Genomic DNA, 8,587 nt, shown 5'->3' on the forward strand with positions numbered 1-8,587 from the left:
TATTCATATAATGGTTGAATTACAAGAGGCAATGTAAAGAGGAGTTTTATGTTGGAAGAAACTCAGCCACATGAAAACTAAAATATTGGGCCACTACCCCCAAGTCTGGTCTTAAACAGTCCCTGAGTCTCTGAACACAACCCCAAAAACATTCTGTGCTACACCTCAGTGTGTCATTCTGTACAATAGGGCCAGATTTTCTTCCTGGAAAACCAGGTCCAGAGGCCAGGAGGCTCTTGTTCTATTTGCACATGCAAGTCCTTTTGTTGGGGGATTTAGGTCACAAGAGGGTAGGAAAGGCAGCTCTGAATCACCTGGCTCTTGCACGTGTTGCTTGCACGTTGTGCAAAGGTTTCTGAACTCAACCTCCTTTCAAGACACACCCTTTGTTTGTTACTTTCTCTTAGGGCTTTTTCGCAACCCCATCCATTGCCAACACAAACAAGGTTGCAACATCTCCCTCCAGTCTGTGTTCCTCTGCTTTAAATGTCAACCAGCCACATAGCACTGCTCACTTGCTTAATTGGGCAAAATACCTGCTGTGGCAGCCCTGTGCCTTGACTGCCTCCAGGAGAAAGTTTCTTGGGAATGGTGACGGAACCTGCAAGTCGGTCTTAGTCACGTTGATAGCAGATACCAAGAGTCTTGCGCAGGTAGGACACGCGGTTGGCTTGGCTGAGCAGCCATCGAGCATCTGTGAGGCAGCAGGGGAGGCTAAGGAGTAATTATCAGGGATCACAGTGGCTACTAGAAGTTGTTTCTGCAATTGCAGCACTTTCTACTTTGCTGCAGTGCACACCCTGTGCATAGAGAGCAGGGGAGAGAAGATGCTGCCATTCCAATGTCATTTATCGCTGTGAAACAAATTGTGGGACCAAGTTCCACTCCTAGTATTTGGGATAACTAAAGTAGATCTCTTCTAACTAAAGATGCACCACGACAAACACTCTGTGATTACTGTCTGTATGCAGGTAGGAAACACAGGCACCCTGGAGACCCTCTTAACTCCCAAATCTTGTCCACACTGGGAAGTAGATATATAATGCACTGAACAGAGTGCATTCTGATCTCCAGCAAGCCCAGGAAAATGGAGAGTGCATGGTGCCTACACTCAGCCCCTCCACACAGCCATTCCAGCTGAGATCAGCACAGCGGCCCAAGGACTCCCCGCAGACAGTGGAATACAGGACTGCCTCTGTCCGTGTTTTTGGCATGGCCTCCTGCTCAGAGAGAGCTGTTGTGTGCGTGGGATGGGATAGCATCCTGTCCTCCTCCTGCCTGATGGGTGCCCTGCTGCTGGGCTGTCATTAGCCACCGAGCCCCTGCCCAGCGTGGCACGCCAGGAGCCGGGCTGTGGGTGGTGCTGCTCACCGGCTGGAGGCGGCTGCTTTTATCAGCAGCCTTGATCAGGGGGATTTTCTCTTATTTCATTCTCAAGCTTCCTCCAGCCTCGGATTTGCATAAGATCCTGGGTTAGGACTAATCTGATCCCAGGCTGGGAACATTGCGTCAGGCCCAGCGAATCCTCCATGCCAAACTGTCTCTGGTCGGGGTGTGTTGGCACTGGGAAACAGAACCGTGCAGGGACAAATGGCAGCTTGAATTTTCCTTAGTAATAGGAGGTGCCTGGCTTTGTATCTCGTTTAAACTCCTGTGCTATGTGGCAACTCCCAGTCAAGTTTCTATTTGTTTACAGCCCTTGTAGCCAGGTGCTTTCCATGTTCACTCCAGGTTGCTGAAACAAGAAGTGTGTCCAGCCTCCAGGGCTCGCCAGCAGCTATTGACTGATACGAGCACACTGTCCTCGGTGGCAGGAGGGAGCAACTTGCTTTATCTATGCATTCCCTGGCAAGCAGCATCAGTGGAGAAAGAGACATGTCTCACTGGCCATGTAAGGGTATGAATTCAAGTCTCAGAATGTAAATAAAAATGTGGCCATTCTGTTGGAGGAGTTAGAGGTGACAGGTTGCAAGTGCAGCTATGACACCTCCTGAAGGGCTGTTCACTGTGGGCATGTGGCTGATTGGCTTTTCCAGGTCCCACTGGATTAAATTCATGAGCTTGGGGAGGTGGGGGTTTCTCTTAAGGTTTTCACTTGGTAAAATGACAGAAGAGTGGAGGATCAGCAGTGCCAAGTGTCTGATATAGCAATCACCATCTGTCTTGCTCACCTTCCCATCACCACTTTATGGCCAAAAAGATGGCCTGAGCTATTTCTTTGCTGCCAGATTCACTTGCTTCAAGAGCAATTTGGCATCCTGAACTGGAGCTGTTTTTTTTATAAAATATAGACACAGACAAGTCCTACTGCAGAAGGTACTATGAACATGGGGTTGTGATTGACACTGGGGTACAGACTGCCCATGGCCCCAAATCCCTCAAGACTGGGCTGACCTACTGTAACACATTGATTATCTCACTGCAATATTTAAAAATATATACTTCCTGCCAAAAATAGTGTGCTCCACTTGCCAACTAGATTCATTCTAGATCTGTCTTGTGTCATTTCAGTGTCCAGTCCCTGGCAAGCCAAATCATTCTACAAGCTCTGAAACTGAAGACACAAAATCAGCAATGGAACAGTGCTGCTTGAGTCAGAGGTGCAAAGAAATCAGCTCTCCACTCCATGATCCATCCTCCAGCTCACAGCTGGTACAAATGGGTACATCCTTGACAGTTCAATGACTACTGTCCCATTGGCTGGAAATGTTGTATTTTCTGACATTAGAGTATACACAGATTCATCTCAGATGCCAACCATGAAACTAAATGTGCTGTTGTAATGATGGGCAAAATCTTCAGTGCTTTGTTTTATTTGATCAGTCCTCAAAAGTCAAGGTATCCTGCTTAGAATATTAAAAAAATACCCTGTATTTTGTCCACTTACAAGCAACACATTGGCTCTGCTTCATACCAGAATGTCCATTCTCTAACACCACATTTATTGGAATAATAGGAAAAGAAAAATATTAATTTTTTTTAGGAAGGGGTGTTGGGGTGTTTAAAGTTTACGTTTTACTCTCAAGTCCAGAAATCTTTTGGTTCTGGTAGGAGCTGGGCCACCTTATTACTGGTATTGGCTTTCTGTGCAGGCCTTCAGTAGGGATTTTACTCCACTGAGTTTTCTTGTTTTGGTTGGGGATGTTTTTTGTCCTGGTGACAATTTTGGGTCATGCCAAACCTCCACGTGAACATCTCAGTTACACAGCTGCAGCCCCACCTTCCTCCGAAGAAACACTGAGAGCATTCCTCCCCCTCACAAAGAGTGTGAGCTCTTTGCCCAGAACAACAGAGGCTTTCCTGGTAGCAAATACCTATTCCTCTAGTCACTCAAAGGAGAAAACATGTTGGTGACAAGTCTTTTCCTTTTTTTTTTTTTTTTGTTCTTTCCATAGGGAAGAATCTTGATTCCTACCCAAATTCTGTCTGGGGTTTTTTGTGTTTTTGGTGGGTTTTCTTTGTTTTGTGAAAAAGGCATCGCCATGTAAGGGGTGTTAAATTGCCGCTGAGCCCAGATGACGGTGGGAGGATAGCATTTTGCTGTTTCCTTTCCTGCAATGCTGGCTCATGAAGCCGTGTCCCAAATCGCTGGCAGTGTGGCTTTGCAGTGTTGTGGACAGTGAGCTGGCTCAGGTAGCTGCAGCATACCCCACACTCTTGTACCACTGAGCAAGTGAAGTCAATGAAGAGAAGAGTTTGACAGTTTGACAGCTGTAGGAAAATGACTGTATATGATGATTAATAAATAGAGAATATTTATGAATGCCTTCCCTCTGAGAATCAGGCTAATAGTAATCATACTTTTCTAAATCCTATCTATAAAGTCATGTACATTTAGATAAACACAGTCATAGAGATTTTTCTGTTGGCACAAATACAAGGCAGAGTCCCAGCTCTCAATCTTTACTTCAGACTCCTGGATGCCAACCTTCCTTCTCTGTGAGGACAAAAAGAGAAACTGGCTCCAGAAAATATAGTCAGTGTTTACATTTTATTGAACCACTAGACATTGCTGTTGGCCCCATCATGAAAACAGTGCAGCAAAGAGTGCCTTTCATTTGCCTGTGCTTGGCAGAAAATGTCGTTCTTTGGTTACTCAGCTGAAGTTGACAAGTTGCCCAGTATTTTTATTATCAGGTTGTCAGCTCAATCTCACTACTGCCCTCTTAATTTATTATTTTGTATTTCAAAATCACAGGTGTGACTCATTGCACAGCCAGAGGTTATAATGAAGTATCCCACTCATCCTTTAGCTCACCCTTTGTTCGAGACAATGCGGATTGCGGAAGGTTTCTGAGGAGGTAAGAGGATTGCAAAAGAGTCAAAGACTCCTCTTTTATCTTACCTATGTGTGGGCAGTGAAACTGCCTGATATGAAACCAGTTGGGTGCAAAGGTGGGCATGGAGGTTCATTTGTCATTGTGTCGAGGGTTGAAACTCAGAAGATGCAGCAGCTGTCATTAAAGATAGGCACCCAAACTTAAATCACCTCACCCTGAGGGTAAGTCCAGAGAGACAATCCCAGGACAACACACTTCTCCCAAGATTTCCTCTATGCTTTAGTTTCCAACAGGACAGAGGATGAAAACCAAACAGGCATTTTTCAGTTAAAAAAAAATCTTATTCCCTGCATTTTATGATTTACATCTGGAAGTGACTCTAAGTGCAAGATTTTGCCAGCACTGTGCAAATAAGAATCCTGTGGCATTAGAGTTTTTGAAACATAGATACGTGTTTCTTAGCATAAAGTGACGTATCTTCCAGGAGCATGGTTCTATTGGAAAGAATGTCTTGCTGCTGATTATGAAAATGACATGAAAGTCATGGGCTGAATTAAATATTTTTCCATATGGGAAAATTGATGGGACAGTTTCCTGGTATCATCAGTTCATGTGAAGCAGAGGAAGAGATCCTTTTACCACAGAAGTGTCAAAATCCAGAGCTATTCTGAATCAATTTGCTCTTTTAATTGTCTTGTACAGACGTCTGTCTCTGCAGCAGAAATGCTGAGCTCATGCTACATGAAAACAACCCACATAAACTTGAGGAGATACAAACACAATTTGTTCCTAACAGAAGGAGCTTATAGAGCCACACACCCCAGTGTCCTGGCAACTCATCTCCCTCCCCAGGGGGAAGATGCATGTCCTATGTCCAGTCTGAGTACCCTGGAGCAGTGACAGGCAGGGGCAGAACTATGGGGGTACTTGGCTTTTTTAAAGGTGCAACGTGGAGCTGTGGCAATGCCAAAAGTGTTCCTGGTCTGCTCTGTCTCATTGCTGGGGGGGAGGAACTGTGACTCAAAGGCTGTCCACTGGCAACACAGAAAACTACACCAAGAGCACTGGTTCAGCTCTGCCGTATCCAATTTCTGTCAAGTATAGAATAATAGCTATCCAGCGAGCTGGGACATGCTTCGCCAGCATCAATAGAGCTGTGCTTCAGAGCATCCCTCGAGGTAGCAAAGAATTATCCCCATTTTATAAATGAGGTAACTCAGGCACAGGGATTAAAGCCAGAATGTTCCAAACTGGCTGCCTACTGCTAGGTATCTACACCCATATTTACGCAACTCATGGCCTGATTTTCAGAAGGGCAGGGCAATGAAAATTTTGGCCTGAGGGATTTGTTCACATACAGTTTACTGGTAACAACGCCCAGGATGGAAGCTTGGTCTCTACTACCTGTCTTTCACCTTAACCACTGAAAACATCCTTTCTACCACTAGCCAAAAGTTGGTGAAGGCTCCTGAGTGTCCCCATTTGCCATGCAGAGGTTCAGAGTTAGCAATGCAGCCTGGCTGCCTACGTGCTCTCAGCTAGAGACTTTTAAAGAGCAACAGCAGGAGTAAAACTGGTGAGATTTTTTTGCTTCCTTCTCAGCTTTTCAGAGCCCAGGCAGCTTTGCTTGACTTACAGTGCTTTGCTAAAACAGTGTATCTGGTGTGTAAACCTCTGTTCTGCCTCACACATGGCATCATCTTTCCCCTCTGTCCCTTCACCATGTCCTGCTCAGGACACCTCAGCCTGGCAGAGCACAGATCCAGTGCAGAACCAGTAACAGACCAGTAAGAGAAGGGAGAAAACTGGCCAGATGGATATCTGAGCTGCTCAAAAGCACAAGCACCAAGAGGAGCAAATTAATCCCAGTGCCCCCTCACCTCTCTTCTACATTCTCTTTCTGGTCTTTAACTGAGCCTCAAAAATAGCCCTGATTTATTGGAAACTCTTGAGAAGCAAGAAAATGTACAAAAAAACCCTACTCCCATACAATCAACTAGCAAAACCCAGGAGGCAGAGCACTTGCTGGCTGGCTACAATAGAGCTTTGCAAGTGTCCCTGCTAAAATCATCCCTGCTAGGGGCTAATGTGATGCTTGTCTTAGCTTGTTAGAGAGCCGCGTTGTCTTTAGACACGTACTTGAAAAACAACGCTGGTGGTTGGTTGCTACCTGAGGGAAGAAGGACAAAGGATCTCGGCTGTCTCTGTGGAATGGTCACTGGTCAGGTCACCTCAAGCCTGACCTGCAATACCAAGTGCATGCTGCAAATCCATTGCTGTCAGCCCTTGTGTTTTGTCTCATCTGTGGAGTCCCAGCCACCTCTGACCTCTTCCTTCCCTTCCTTCAGGCCATGTCCTGCTCATGAGGCTCCTGCTCAGCTGCTCTGTAGCTTCCCCCCACCCGGAGGGAGGACAGGCAAGGGGAGGTGACAACCTTCAGCAAAGGTTAAGGCTGGAAAAGAAGGAAGTGTCAGCTCAATCAGGTCAGCTCAGCCAACCAACTGCTGCTGTAATCCCTCTGCCTCAGGTCCCTGTGCTGTTCTGCTCGTGCTCTGAATGCTACTGTATGAGCAGCAGCCTTGTCCCCACAGTACGGTCAGCCTGCAGCATCCAGACAGGGAGATGGGGAAAAAGGGTAAAGAGAATCTCCCAGAACTGTTTCCAGATACTCCTCTTGCAGTGTGTTTCAGGAGCATGCACTTTGAGATGGACTTTCCTCCAGCAGTTCAGAAGCCCAGACTTGGCACCCTCTGATTTCTCCAGAAGAAGGCTGAGAGCTAGATATGGATCAATTCTTATGATGAAGCTCATCTCCATAATCACAGCAAACCCAGAAGCTTTGAGAAGCTGTCAGTGATACGACCCCAGTTCTCTCTGCCCAGGTCTGAGGTGCCTCTTCTGGTATGGGAGCAACTGAGTCTCACCAATCTGTCAGCAACCAGGAGGAAGCCAGGAAACAAATAAACAATAAAAGTTGGTGCTGCACTTCATACAGCAGCCAGTGCATTATTCTGTGGTGAAAACAAACCCTATTCTTGTCTGCCAGATAAACACACTTTATCCTATAAAGAGCAGCATTTTTGACTGTTCAGCAGCAGCCAAACTCACGATGGGAAAAATAACAGGTGTTTGTAAGACACTCCCTGTTTATTCACAGTGCTTAAAATAATTGCTTAAAAAAATCCAACAGAGATTTAATTTTCTATGCTCCCACATTTAAAAAAACAAAAACAAAAAAACCCCCTAAGCTTGGCTCATGGTAGTTGAAGGCAATTCATTATGAAAGGGGTGTTCTTTCTGTTGTGGTAGCAAAGAAACCTACTTATGAAAGCTCCTGAGGAGCAGAATAGTAAAGCAAATTCCTGCCTAGAACCAACACTTCCCTGTGCTTTTCATCAAACTCTCCAGGTGGAAGCTTTTAGTATCAAAACATATGATTTTATTGTCAAAATGGGATGAGTAGGGATTAAGCTCCTCCAGTTGCTGCCCATCATTGACCATCTCCAGCATTGCTTTTTATAAGGCAACGATGGCCTTGGGCTGGCTTATGCCCTTCCCTCTTGTTCTGGTGGTGGAACAGGAGATAAGTGCACTGCTCCAATGGGAAAAGCATGTCCCAAAGGCACAAACCTTTCTTCAATCACTGCTTGCTTCTCCGGGAAATAACTGGCAATGGATCTTGATCAATAGACCACTTTCCAGCACAATAGGCTGACACATGGTGCTGGAGGAAGAGGACAGAGACTCCCTGTCTCCATCCACTTTCCCCATGCTTGCTTACAGCACAGGCCGGGGACATCCCTGAGCCACCCAGGGGTGAGGGGACACTCAGTGCATGGTTGCTGCTGGGAGTTGATCCTTGTGGTGGTGAATGGGCCACGGATAAAGTCCCTGCAGGAGCCACCCAAGACAGTACAGCATCATTCCTGAGGGCTACAAGCTTCATGAGATGACGATTGTGGTGGTTCTCTGTCCTCAGGTCTTTCCTTTCCTATGGGGAATGGCTCTCCTTGAGTCTGGGTCCCTGCAAGCTGTTGGGATAAGTCACAGATGCTCAATAGCTCCCTGGGAACCTGGAGAGAACCTGGAGCACTAGCAGCTCACCTAGCAGCTCACCTAGCAGCTCCCCAGTGCTGTCCCAGCCCCCAGGGAGCAGGTGGCTCCTGGACTGCCATCCAGGTCACAGGTGGATGTAAACACAGCCTACCCCTCGCCTCCAACCCGGGACCGAGACATCCTGATGCTGGGAGCAAAACACAGCCACATTTTAGACTCTACTGTTCCCACAGAGGTGCAGGAAGGGTTAC

General features: G+C 46.5%; 1 long non-coding RNA gene across 4 annotated transcripts; it reads left to right on the forward strand.

Annotated features, from left to right (window-relative positions):
* Positions 1-387: 387 nt before the first annotated feature.
* LOC131581747 (uncharacterized) lies at positions 388-7,264 on the forward strand. Of its 4 annotated transcripts, none has more exons than XR_009278140.1 (6): positions 388-653; positions 1,697-1,897; positions 2,512-2,662; positions 4,199-4,301; positions 5,729-5,856; positions 6,629-7,264. It is a non-coding gene; the product is annotated as an uncharacterized LOC131581747 (long non-coding RNA). The 4 variants fall into 4 exon arrangements; XR_009278139.1 differs by having other exon boundaries at positions 396-653; positions 1,732-1,897; positions 2,512-2,652; XR_009278137.1 differs by having other exon boundaries at positions 399-653; positions 1,732-1,897.
* Positions 7,265-8,587: the final 1,323 nt, after the last annotated feature.

The sequence above is a fragment of the Poecile atricapillus genome, chromosome 8, assembly GCF_030490865.1.
Source record: "Poecile atricapillus isolate bPoeAtr1 chromosome 8, bPoeAtr1.hap1, whole genome shotgun sequence".
Classification (NCBI taxonomy): Eukaryota; Metazoa; Chordata; class Aves; order Passeriformes; family Paridae; genus Poecile; species Poecile atricapillus.